The sequence below is a fragment of the Rutilus rutilus genome (genome assembly GCF_951802725.1).
Source record: "Rutilus rutilus genome assembly, chromosome: 2".
Taxonomy (NCBI): domain Eukaryota; kingdom Metazoa; phylum Chordata; class Actinopteri; order Cypriniformes; family Leuciscidae; genus Rutilus; species Rutilus rutilus.
In genome coordinates this window covers 57,717,573-57,731,495 of record NC_140210.1, presented here as the reverse complement: position 1 = coordinate 57,731,495, position 13,923 = coordinate 57,717,573, and the positions used below count along the sequence as shown (strand labels likewise).

Here is a 13,923-nt window from a genome sequence, read left to right as displayed (position 1 = left end):
TTATTCATTGAAGCTTACTGTATTATGTAGAGTAGAGTATTGAGAGAGAGAGAGAGAGAGAGAGAGAGAGAGAGAGAGAGAGAGAGAGAGAGAGATCAAGTGCTAGTGTACCTGCATTTAGATATAGCATTTTCCTTCAGGTCAGTCCTATGTTCGTAATAAAAAAAAATCTATTTAAATGTCCAGTTCGATATCTTGTCTTTTTACCAGTTAAGGGGTTTTTGCGTGCCCTGACAGTGACAGCGCTATTCAAAATATATATTTTTTGTCAGCTGCATCTTGCTCCTCCATGTTCACAAGAAGTTTCAGTCCTTTCAATATAAATGTCTTCTCTACTTCTCTACAGTCTTTGCCGCCGTTTAATGGTGTAATCATGTAACTTCCGTAGCTGTTTACGGTCAGGGACTAATTTTTCAAGTGGGAGGAAGGCTTTTAGTGCTTTTACTTAATGAAAGTTGCATTGATACATATTTTTTGGCTTTAATATTTGTAATGTGTGGTAACCGTTTTATATAAGCAATAAGGCACTCAAGACTAATGTTATATTGTGAATAAGTCACGGCTGAAGGGGTTGCACTCCGCTTCAGCCGTGACTTATTCACGATTATCACGATTAATGTGGGGAAGTCCATCTCCATCCTTTATAATGGCTCAAATATTTGTTAGTAATTGTCACAATGCATAGAACCATATATTGTATTTACTTGATATAATATGGCCTCTTCTATAGATTTGATATTTATGCAGAAAAAGTACATGTAAATTTAGGTATATTTTGTAATGAATATTTATGTCACACACACACCATTTGGACTTTGTTTTCAGTTTGCTCGTTTCTCTTGTTTTAATTAATGTCGATTATTACAGATTGTCATTCAGTCCAGGTACTTGCCGTTAATTATCATCAGTTTCTAAGAATATTTAAGTTCATGCTCGTCTTCCTTTCGGTCGTCGGGTATTGTTAATGTCTACACGTTGGTTGACCAACTTTATCATTGGTATTGGATGCTGTAGTGGATTTATTAAAGACTGTTTGGATTTATTGTATTGAAGTCATCTGAACAACATGCAACCAGGTCATGTTCACACATGAACTAATATGTTAAGTTAAATAACTAACTTGATCTAGCGTGTTTATACTCACATAGGATCAGTGGTCAATGGTTTATGACTGAACTCATTAAGAAAATCCATGGATGCGTCACTCTTCATAGACACACAGCTGGGTTCAGGAGATCTCCGGGACTGAGAACATCCCGCTATTTTCTCATTGAGACTCATTTTAGAATCAGCATCACTCCTTTTTCTCTTCAGAAAGCTATTAGTCCTGCCAATACATAGTTTATAAATGAGGAAAATTCACATCCATACAAAGACACAAGACAGAGCACACCGAAAAGCCACTAGACATCATAAATCTATATACAGCGCCCTTCAGCGGTGACTTATTCACGATACAGCACAGCCTCTCTTACCTTATTGCTTACCTATAAATTATAGAAAGTTACGTGAGCATTTCTGATTTGCATAAACACTTTTCCAGACAGCAAGTGAGTCTCTGTTAAACTTCACAGATGCAGGCGCACCAAACAGATGGAGCGCAATAGAGAGAAATATAACATCTCTCTATTAACATAACTCTTTTAACATCCCTCCTTCACGATACAGCACAGCCTCTCTTACCTTATTGCTTACCTATAAATTATAGAAAGTTACGTGAGCATTTCTGATTTGCATAAGCACTTTTCCAGACAGCAAGTGAGTCTCTGTTAAACTTCACAGATGCAGGCGCACCAAACAGATGGAGCGCAATAGAGAGAAATATAAAAAATTATAACTTATTTATGTGAACAGTAATGGTAAATATACTATTGTAATAGAGTATGTGAATGTCATTTTTAATTAAGTGATTTTAACTTGTGTTAAAATGATAAGCAAAAAGTTTTTGTTTTATAAAAGAATGTTTATATTTTAAAACCCCTTTCCCACATAATGTATAGCATAGCATTCACAGATGCATTCACTATATTTTTTTTCATAGCCTAATAGCACTATTATTTATACCAATAACAGTACCATTGCGGTGAAAAATGATCTCAAGTACTGTAACGAATAGTTATACTTTCCCCCTCTGTCTACCTAGACCTACTGTAGATTAATAATATACTGTGAGAAAATAATAACCTGCACATATAAAGAATTAGATGACATTGATGGTTGAGTAATTAATGTGGGGAAGTCCATCTCCATCTTTTGTAATGGCTCAAATATTTGTTGTTAATTTTCACAATGCATAGAACCATACAGTATATTGTATTTGGCCTCTTCCATAGATTTGATATTTATGCAGAAAAAAATACATGTATGAAGTCATCTGAACAACATGCAACCAGGTCTATGACAGTTCACACATGAACTAATATATTAGTAGTTAAAAAACTAACTTGATCCAGCATGTTTATACTCACATAGTATCAGAGGTCACTGGTTTATCACTGAACTCAAGAGGATAAATCATGGATCTGTTTCTCTTCGTAGACACACTGGGTTCAGGAGATAATAATGTTGATTATTACAGATTGTCATTCAGTCCAGGTACTTGCCGTTAATTATCATCAGTTTCTAAGAATATTTAAGTTCATGCTCGTCTTTCTTTCGGTCGTCGGGTATTGTTAATGTCTACACGTTGATTGACTATCTTTATCATTGGTATTGGATGCTGTAGTAGTGGATTTATTAAAGACTGTTTGGATTTATCGTATCTTCCTCATCATCTAACTTGATCTAGCGTGTTTATACTCACATAGGATCAGTGGTCAATGGTTTACCACTGAGCTCATAAAGAAAATTCATGGATGCGTCACTCGTCATAGACACACAGCTGGGTTCAGGAGATCTCCGGGACTGAGAACATCCCTCCTCTGTTTTCTCATTGAGACTCATTTTAGAAGCAGCGTCACTCTTCTTTCTCTCCAGAAAGCTATTAGTCCTGCCAATACATAGTTTATAAATTAGGAAAATTCACATCCATACAAAGACAAAAGACAGAGCACACCTAAAGGCCACTAGACATCATACATCTATATACATATGCTGTATCATACATCACAAACAGCTGTTCTATTAGTTTCATTTTAAAGGTATTTTTGAACTTTTAAACAATTACAAACTAAAACAATATTTTAATCTGAATGTAATATAGAAAACATGTTCTGAATGCGAGATTGAAGGAGTTCTTCAGTCTTTAGGGCAGAGATGTGAGTTTCTCTAAAAAACATAATAACTAGAACAACTGGTTTACTGCACAAGATCATTTCTTTAAACAGGAACACACAAACGCCGCACCCAATCAACAGTTTCTCCAGAAACAAAATAAACCTCATTTCAGCCTCACAAAAGAGCATTAACGGTACACTCTCAGAAAAGAAGGTACAAAACTGTGGCGGTACCTTTTCAAAAGGTACACCTTTGTACCTAAAGAGTGCATATAAGTCCCTCAAAGGTACATATTGGTACCAAACGTGTACATATTAGTACCTAAATGGTACATATTAGAACCCTTTTGAAGGGTACTGTCCCAGTGACAGCTTTTGAACCTTTTTTTCTGAGAGTGTATAGTCTGTGTATATCACAAATATGTGAATCAAGCAGATCAATTCTACACAAATGGCTTCAGAAACATGTAGTAAACAACATGGCTTGTTTAACTGTCCAACCAGTAAAATAAAAAAACATGGACTTACCATGACAAATGTTGTTTTTTCAGCCTCTTTCCTCACCGACGTAAAGCTGCAGTGTGTTTCTAATTTAATTTGTAGCTGTTCAACCTGTTACACTTTTACTCAGAATTCAAGGAGGAGTTTCATAAAGAATCCAATAAAAACAGATGTTTTGATAAAGAAGAATGCATATTTCATCTACATTTCCCTAGTTTGTTGTAACCCTACTCACAGTATAATCAATGTGGTTCAAAGTAAAACACAAGCTATTCAGAATATGTTTGGTTAAATACAAATTGCACTTGGTTAGCAATTAAATATTGCGTAAATGAATGTGTTACTGGAAGCAGGATTTAAATACAATTTAAAATTGGGTTTTAAAAAATGGGTTAATGTATAGTCAGCCAGTTATAATGTCTACAGTACAGATATTTTTAGGTGCAATAACATTTGACTATTTATATTATTTATTAATACTTATTATTTGCACTTATTTATTTAGTCTTATTCAAGAATTTTTTATTTCTTATTTCTTATTATGCTATTTTTTGATGCCGCTGCTTAGGGTTTTTATTGGTTAATGTTTTATCTTGTTGTTTTGACCGGGTCCTCAGTACTTAGTTTCGTTCCTTCATGTACTTGTGTATAGAATGACAATCAAAATCAGTGAGACCTTGAATTATGGCAAAATAAAGCCCTATTGTGGTGATAAAAGACTTCGCACTCCGCATTGATATGTAACTTTATAGCAGGTTTCATTTGGTTTATATGTTTATTTTGCAATAATGACTAGCTGAAGTGTATCATTCCGCTTATAGACCTTACAGTCATCATGAGATGTCAAAATAGATTTTTTTTATTTTTTATTAAATGTTGCAGTGTTTATTATAAAAAATGTATCAGTGCACATCATTATTGTGTTAATAATCTTGAATCAGATTAAGTTCCTCTTGCAGCATCTCTTCTCTTCTCTGATGACGAGGGCGGGGCAACCTGTCACTCACATGAGATCAGCCAATAGCAAACCACAACCATCCAATCAGTTCCCCACAGACACAATCAAGCCCCGCCCACATGTGGTCTTGTTCCAGTCTTTCACGTGGATATACAGCACAATAGGGAAGAAATGACTAGTGACATTAACATATTTCTGGGTTTGGAATGTGGCAATAAACAATAAAAGGTTAAGTTCTATAGAAGCACCATCACAAATATGCATCATGTTTGAAAGCACTATATTTATATATCAACATAATCAGCAATAATAAGGTTAATTTATTATCATTAGTTAACTACATTAAGTTAACATGAACTAACAATAAACAATACTTATCCAGCATTTATTAACCATAGCTAATGCTAATCTCAGCATTTACTAAAACATTTTTAAAAGATCTATCTGTTAACATTAGTTGACCTTAATATTCTCCCTATATGTGAATTACACATCCCTCTCTTGCAGGTCAAAATTACCCAAAGCATTAAAAGCTTATATCGTTTCATTCTCATACAAAACTATCTATTTTTGGCTTGCTCAGTTGGGGATATTCTGGGGATATCTAATTTGATTTTATCAATAAATTCCACTAGAAACAAACCTTGTTGTATTATTTTAATTTAATACTGTGAAGCTGCTTTGATGCGATATACTATATATATACTATATATATAAGTATATATATACTTCAAATATACTTGACTTGACTTGACTTGACTATTTTTTAGATGCAATTTTTAGGAGTTTTTTTTATATTTATTATTTTATTTACATCTTAATTACTAGATTTTAACAATCATGGATTTTCAAAAATAAAAATAAGCACATTCTTAAAAAAAAATAACTTAAAGGCAGATTAAGTAATTTTCGGTTCAATAATAGTTCGCTTATTCAAAACAAAGTTATGATTTGTAATGTTTTAATGATTTTTAATCCATTTTTTAATGTCCCCCGTTACAGTTACAGTAGTGTTTCAGCACTTAGATTACTACTCATAAAGGTAACTATTTTAACGAATAAAAATTGTGGTGTAATGCAACGCTGTTTGACTTGGTCAAAACTAGGGGTGTGCACGAATATTCAAATTTTCGAATAAAAATAAAATACTATTAGAATTTTACTACGTTGCTTTGCTGGCCGTAAATGCAGTGAATGCATAGATATCCCAAGCACTAACTCGCAGTTAGAACTAAATGCACTGGGTGGCGCTGTGGAGCGTGTTAACAAGTTGTTTGTATTTGATCACATGTTGTCGTCTGCCTCACAAAGTTTGGAATTACTTGAAAATGATTTAAAAAAAATCTTACTAAATGATCTTACAAAATGGAATTACTTTTGATCAAATTAATGAATGAATCTGAGTTATAATATCATCACCACTATGAGAAATCCCATGAAATCCAAACAGACAGCTGTACATTACTGCATTCACAACTGCAGGAAAGCTGATCTGATGGCAAATTGGTTGAGAGATATACTTCCTTTAAGTTTCGTTGAGGGAGACAGGATTAAAGGCCCCCTGAAATCAAAATTTAGCTCTTAGCTTTAATGTTATAAATAAGCTGGTGTGTTCCAAAACAATGACAAAATTCGCATTTAGGAGATATAAGCATTCAAAACTCACAGTCTCGCACTTCCACTATTTTTATGACGTCACTGCGGACTTCAGCTTCTCGTCACATCTTCTGTCCAATCAAACGCTCTCTAGAATCTAAAGTGTCCCGCCCCCTCTGATATAAACACCACCTGGCCAAATATCTCGAAAGCAGAAGAAGAGTTTACAAAGTCACAAGCCAATAGTCAAGCAGAAAAGAAGGAAGAATCTGAAGAGGACAAAGCAGAAAAGGAAGCTGATACAGAGAAAATCGAGGATATTGAGTGAACACAAGATGTAAAAAATAATGAGCTAATAAAAAAATGATGTTCAACTAGTCAAGTGATTGTGCCTTTTTTATTATCCATTGCTGATTTGATTTCAGAAAGTTCATTTGAATTTCAAGAGAAAGTTATATTCTCGAGCAACTTATTTTCTCTTTCATTTACTATCTCTTAGTGTTGTGATCCCATGACGTGAGAAAATTGCGCTAAAACACTCACTGAGTTTTTATTACTTGTTTCCTTTCGCGCTGCTTGAGCTTAAAGGTGCTGTATGTAGGATCCAGCGGCCTCTAGCGGTGATGTTTCAGATTGCAACAACAGCGCTCGTGCTTGTGAAAAGCAATAAAGTTACAACTGTAAGTTAGTCTTTCACATCAGATAACGTTAGCAAATGGTCGGCGTTAGCTGGCGAACTAATGATGTCTAACTTGAGCCAACTAAAGCACAAAATCACAATATATTTTACATGCTTTGAAGTATTGTTAGCTTACCTGTCCAAAAGGATGAAAGCCAGGTCTCTCCATAATTCAAACGCTCTGCCAATGTTGATCCGTGTTTTCGTCCTGAGTCGATCCGATTGACGTTTGGCCTGACGAGCTTCAGCAGATAAATTTTTTTTTTTTTTGGAGTTTGTGTTGGAGTCTGTGTTGTGCTGGAGGCAGGTCGTTTTTTGGTGTTATCAGACTCCGTGTCGTTAGCTGCAGTGCCGTCGCAATAGACTGTATATATAAAACGGAGAGGCTCGGGAGCGCGCATGCACGTCACATCCGGTGGATTTCGCGAAAAAATAGGAATACTGGCCTTCAGAGGTAATAGCAAAACGCGAAAAGTGGATCATTGTAATGTGTGATTACAACCCCTTCACAGACGGGCAATAAAAAAAGGATTCATTTTATAAAAAAAGTTACATACAGCACCTTTAAATGCTTTTGTTCTTAATACAGTATTTTTTGTTTACACATGTTTAATGTTTTCTACTAAAAGAAAACTTTAACATATATTGTAAGCTTGTGTATATTGCCTAATCGTAAGCTTGTTCAGAAATGGTAAGAAAAAAAAAAAGAAAAAAAACACTTAAACTTAAAATAACGTATCATACTTAAAATTTAAAAAAGTATTTTTCGTTAAACATCATTTAAATAAATGAATATTCGATTTTTATGAGCCCGAATATTTGAATGCAATATTTTTTAAAAATGCCCATCCCTAGTCAAAACAATCATACTAAAAATAGTGTGATGAAAGTTACATTACTCTGTGTGTTCGCTCTCTGGCTGCTATGAGACACTTGCTGCACATTGCAGTAATCAAGATTGATATTAGAATATCATATTAATAAAAGCTGGATAACTTTTGAATAAAGGGCATACAATTCATTTTGTAATACATTGTATGGTGAAGAAAATGCTGTATTACTGTTACTACTAATAAAGCTCTTTCTGATTAGGCTATTTTCCACTTGACAAAATAGTGTTGTCTCTGAGGCATCGTACAAACATGTTACTCGTGGTAAATCAAGAAAACAATAGATTCAAACAAGAAGAATAACTGTGTTGAGATATATAACAATGATTAGTTTTCTGTTGCAAAATGTAACCAAAAAGTTGCTCAACTGTCTAATAAAATACATATTTTTTAAAGCATCTTTGTTGTTTCCATGATTTCTACAGAAGTAAAAGGGTTACAAGGGCAACGCGGATATGACATCATTGACAGGCGACACAATGAGACGGGCCGTTACACTGGTTAAAATAGCTCATTTTTACACAAGTCAACAAAACATTTTTTTATATTTTAATAAAACAATCTTATGGTGTCTTTAAAAACAAAATAACAATACTTGCACATTTCATTTAAAAATAATGCCGACCTCTTGTGGAAAACTATTATAACATGGCATTTTCATGTCTATTGCCACTAGATGGCCTTAATGCACTGTGAACTGAATGAAATGTAACATTTTTATTAACTAACATTAACAAATGTTATTAAATGCTGTAATAATATATTGTTCATGGTTAGTTTGGCATTGCTAATGCATTAACTAATGTTAAGACCTTATTGTATTGATTTACCACATGATCTTTGAAATACAGGCTTGTATGAAACAGCACACAAGAGTCAAGTACTCGCCCACTGCTGTATAAAAAGACATCTGTTGGAATTGATGCAATTAACACTCAGTGATGGTAAAATATATATAGGCTATTCAGTGACTAAACCCCAGAAAACACGTTTATATTCCACAGTTTGAGGTTTTGAGTTCATTTTAGTGTAAATTAATCATCATTTTGTATATATCTCCATCATTTGGTTATGGTCAGAAACTATTTACCATGACGATCAAGTTAGTAATTTTTTAGGAACCTCTGGATAACCATTTGTTTAATGTTTGTTATTAAAGGAAATGTAGGCTGTCTTGTATAACACTTGTTTAGTGTCAGGGGCATAAGGCAGCGATGTCAATAACAAAGTGTGAATCTAAGTTATATCTTGGCAAGGAACAACATCTGTTTGTGTTGCTAATGGAGGATAAATGTGTACAGACACTAGTGTGTTCATGCTTCACGCTGATTTCAGTTACCTGGATTTTTGTGATAGACCAAACAGAATATTCTTCTTCTTCTTTGAGTTTTTAACGCAGATTGAAGCTTGAGTGTTGCACTACTGCCATCTTCTGGAGTTATTTAACTCAGACCTATACAAAGCAGCATGTCACAGACTCTCCATTATTCATATATTTGTAAGAAAGCAGTTCATTTATCTTCTGCCTTGTCCACTCCTCCTGCATTCAGTGTGTTCTTTACTCCACATCCTGTTATTACTTTTTTTTTTCATGTCCTTTTTCTTTCTTGCAAATAACATGCATGTATTTTACTGCCACTCTTTAACAATTCCTTTCCATTCAATGATCTTTCCTTCTGATCTTGAGAGACTAATGTCAGTATCTATGTTTTCTGTTTCTTAAGGCTTGTTTAGCTTGTTTATCTGCTCTTTCATTGATCATAATGTTTATATGAGTGGGAACCCAATTAAATACATCTCAGTTTCTTTAATCTTGAGTGTATTGTCACTTCTCCATAAAATAACCCCTGATGATTTCTGATTCTACCTGTTTTGAGGCTACACAAGACAGACTGAGTCGCCACAGATTAGAACTATGTTTTATACACACACTGCCCGGCCAAAAAATATAATCGCTGTTTGGATTTAAATAGTCAAATGCTTAAGAGTCTATGATTGAATCATTATCACAGTGATTATTATGTTTCTAGCATGTTAAATTAAATTAAATAAAATTCACATTTATTTGTATAGCGCTTTTCACAATACACATCGTTTCAAAGCAGCTTTACAGAAAATGCATGAGTCCACATTACAATTTAGAGTGATCTGTTATCAGAGGAAACTGTCTAAGTTACGTATGTCAGAAATGTATATATACTAAATCACACTTAAGCTAATTAAACAATGTAATAATTGAAGAAATGAATACTTGTTTGTTAGTAAATGATAACTTGTTTGTTTCTTATAATAAATGTTTGACATCAGTTCTTCTAACCCTAATGGATGGAGTGTGTAGCTTTTCATGTCTTATACAATCATGTAGGAAGACACATCATGGCCATATTCCAGGATGACAATGATAAGATTCATTAGGCTCAAATTGTGAAAGAATGTTGTGAGGAGCATGAATAATCATTTTCACACATGAATCGGCTCCTCTGAGTCCAGACCTTAAATTCATTGAAAGTCTTTGGGATGTGCTGGAGGAGACTTTACAGAGTACTGGACTCTTGCATTGTCCACACAAGATCCTGACCAAAACTGATGCACCTCTTGATGGAAATAAATGTTGTGATGTTATTTCCATCAAGATGTGCATCAGTTTTTGTTTGAGATCTTATATTAACAATGCAAGAGTCCAGCATCTGTAACTGAGTGGGGTCAGTTCATTACGGAAGCTTCTAATGGTCATCTACTGGTCAAACAGTTGAAGAGCAAACGTCTGATTCTTCAACATGTAGATTTTGAAACAACATATTAAGTCGACAACATGATCATCAGAAGTCGAAGATATTCTAAGCACAATCCAGTCCAATCTGATAGAGTTCAAATAAATGCTGCTAAAACACTGTTGTTACCTCTATGTCTAATGTTAACATTCATATCATCTTCCTTTCTTTATTCATATAAAATTGTGTACACATAAAGTCATATTCACTGTAAAGATGCATGGGAACAAAAGTGATCAAATGAATTGAATGCCTCTTACAGTTCATTAATTAATGAGCAAACTGAAAGTACATTTAGGTTGATCTGGGGTTTTGTCAGACTGAACTGTGTGATGGATACAGGACACAAAACACTGCATAATTGCAATAAAACATTGCAGTAACGGCACATTTGGAGGAGCCGGTTAATGTGCTTTTGTCTCACACACAATCCTGAGAAAACGGGAGGATCTCAGTGACTTGTTCAAGCATTGCTCAAACCACAGCTCTTATTACTTATTACGGTTTCACTGGCCTCATGTGACGCTTATACACTCTCTGACATCTGAAGCATGAAGAGCTGAATATCTCTCTGATTTCCAAACATCTTCTGTATGTCCTGTGCTGTATTTTTGTGTCTTATGAAATAGTGTGTCTCCTCTCTACAGTCAAGAGATGAAAGCTGCTGGAGTTTCTTCACACAGAGTATCTCTAGAAGAGTAAAGACTGTCATACACACAGTGCCAGTCAGAGTCAGTGTGTTCATAACCCTGAAACGATCCCCCTTACTCTTTAAATCTTTCTAGCAGAACAGTTTCACTGTAAACAGACAACATGCAGCGAGTTCATTTAAAAGAACATTTATAAGTATTACTTTTTATGCTGACAACAGGTCAACAGTATATAAGGTGCTACATTTATTAATGTGGAAATTAATAAAAGGAAACAAACTGCATGTCTAAAATTGTATTGTAAATTAAAATGACATGACAGTGCTGACTCAATAAAGACATGTATGATCTTTAATTCACATTTGTTCTATTTAATATAGTTTTAACCATTCATGTTTTACAACATTTTTACATTTTACATGTACTACATCTTTCATTTACTAATTATGTGGTTACATTATTTCATCAACAAATTTTGAAAGCACTAACGACCTATTGCTGTAACCTTAATTTGCATTAGGCAAAGTAATACCACTGTTCATTTTTGTATTTCTATGTTTTAAAATCCTCTCAGCTCCAGGCCAAATTAGAGAGAATAAGAGTAATTACTTTTAATTGCTGATCCTATTCTATTTTAATTTAATTAACAATTAAAAGTAATATTAAATAAATGAATGAAATAGATTAAAGTGAATTAACATGAATATAAATAAATAAGACATCCACAATGATTTGTACATAGTTTTTACAAAGTGGTGGCATGATTCTTGCAGACAATTATGTAAGGACACTAACTCAAATAAAGGGAATATATTTTAATAACTGATCAGGAATATGATCACGTGTCGCATATACTTTAAATAACGGATCGCATGATCTTCTATCAACTCTCAAGAAAAGTTATCCTTTCTTATAGACTCTCGCGAAAAAGCTATTTTTTATGGCCATGAAAAATTACTTTTCTGTTCTATAAAAATACTAATTAAAGTATCAACAAAGGTAAAGCTTGTAGCTTAGAGCGAACATTTAAGGGACTTCGTAATGTGAGCAGCAGACAGAGACAATCAAGAATATAATGGGTTTTAATAAATGAAACTACAAATACATATGACTACAGTTAAACACGGAATATAAATATATACAACAGAATAATGGCAGTAAACAATGAAAGAAAATGAGAATGAGAAAGTGAGAGGAATAGGGAGAGATCACGGAAAGATCACAGTATGGTAAAATCACAGACAAGGGAACTTTTGAGAGACAACAAGAAATCAAATCACATTAAAAGCTCGATAAAGCTAATACTTGCATATGGTTCTTTTGTGTTGCTGTGGAAAGAAGGCACGTGTGTCGGTCTTTCGGAGCTGGGCGTGCTCTCATGTTTCTTCTAGGACGAGCAGAGTCGCGGGTAATTTAAAAGTCCATTGAAAGTAAAGTTACCAAAGAAATAATTCAGGCTAAGTTCATTTCACTTGTAGGTGGAAATGAACAAAGGAGAATATGAAAAACAAAGACAAAAGACTAAAACTAAAACTAAAAAGAAAACCGAAGAGGATAGCTGAGGTGAAATAACTGAAGATGAATAACTGAAGTGAGTAACTGAAGTGAATTGAAACTGAATGTCCCGTTCTCTTAAGGAAATCCTTGTTCACGCCTCCTTTTGCGTGAGTGACCAATCACCTTCAGAGATTTTCGAGCGGGAGCACTCTTAAAGTTTACAAGTATATACATTGAGTGAAGCCTGCTCCTATCCACATTTACACATAGAATAATACATTTTACTGTAATCTACTATATATGTATGGCTCAGTCAGACCGAGACGGTTCACGGGATACCAAGAACGGCAGGTAAAGAAGGTGGAAATACAAAGTTATATTCGTATGCCTGAATATGAGCACTTATAGTTCACTCCTTCAACTAGAAAATCATAAACTATGCTAATATGAACTGGGAAACACACAGGAGTATATTGTATACATTTGACAGGCTTATATTCTAAGTTTAATGTTCAAAGTTCGTGTGTGTGTGTGTGTGTGTGTGTGTGTGTGTGTGTGTGTGTGTGTGTGTGTGTGTGTGTGTGTGTGTGTGTGTGTGTGTGTAAGTAATGGCATCTCAGAGAGGCCACCTGGATTTCTCTCTTGCAGAGAGAGGGGGTTTCGACTGATAACGAAAGTCTTTGAAGCTGTCTCTTTGAGTTTTGAGATGTTTCTGTTAAACTTCACTAGGCAACAAATGTGTCAAAAAGGGTAATTTGATTCAGACTCTTAGGCGTGAAGCTGTGATTTACACTTATGGGGTTAACAGTTAAAAGCTTTTCTGAATCTTAGTCATCGTGAGTTTGTCCATCCGCTACAATTAATAAATAAAATTCAGGGTGGAGGGAGTGGAAATGTTTAGGGACTTGTTACCATATATTAAAACCTGCCATTTATAATAGTATATTCTTGGTTTTTCACAACATCCTTCCAGGCCATTTTACAATCAAAAGTTATAAATAAATACAATGTCAATGTCAATTTTTTTTATATAGCACCATTAATCCCAACCGAGGTTGTCCAATGTGCTGCACATACTGTAGTAAACATAAGACAATACAATATAATACAAAATTAAAAAAATAACAAACCTTATAATAAAAACTTACAATACAACTTCCTCACTG

General features: G+C 34.2%; 1 protein-coding gene across 1 annotated transcript in view; it reads right to left on the bottom strand.

Moving 5' to 3' along the window:
* Positions 1-13,923, bottom strand: part of LOC311279859 (uncharacterized protein) — a 73,287-nt gene that overhangs the window by 31,071 nt on the left and 28,293 nt on the right. The window lies entirely within an intron of this gene.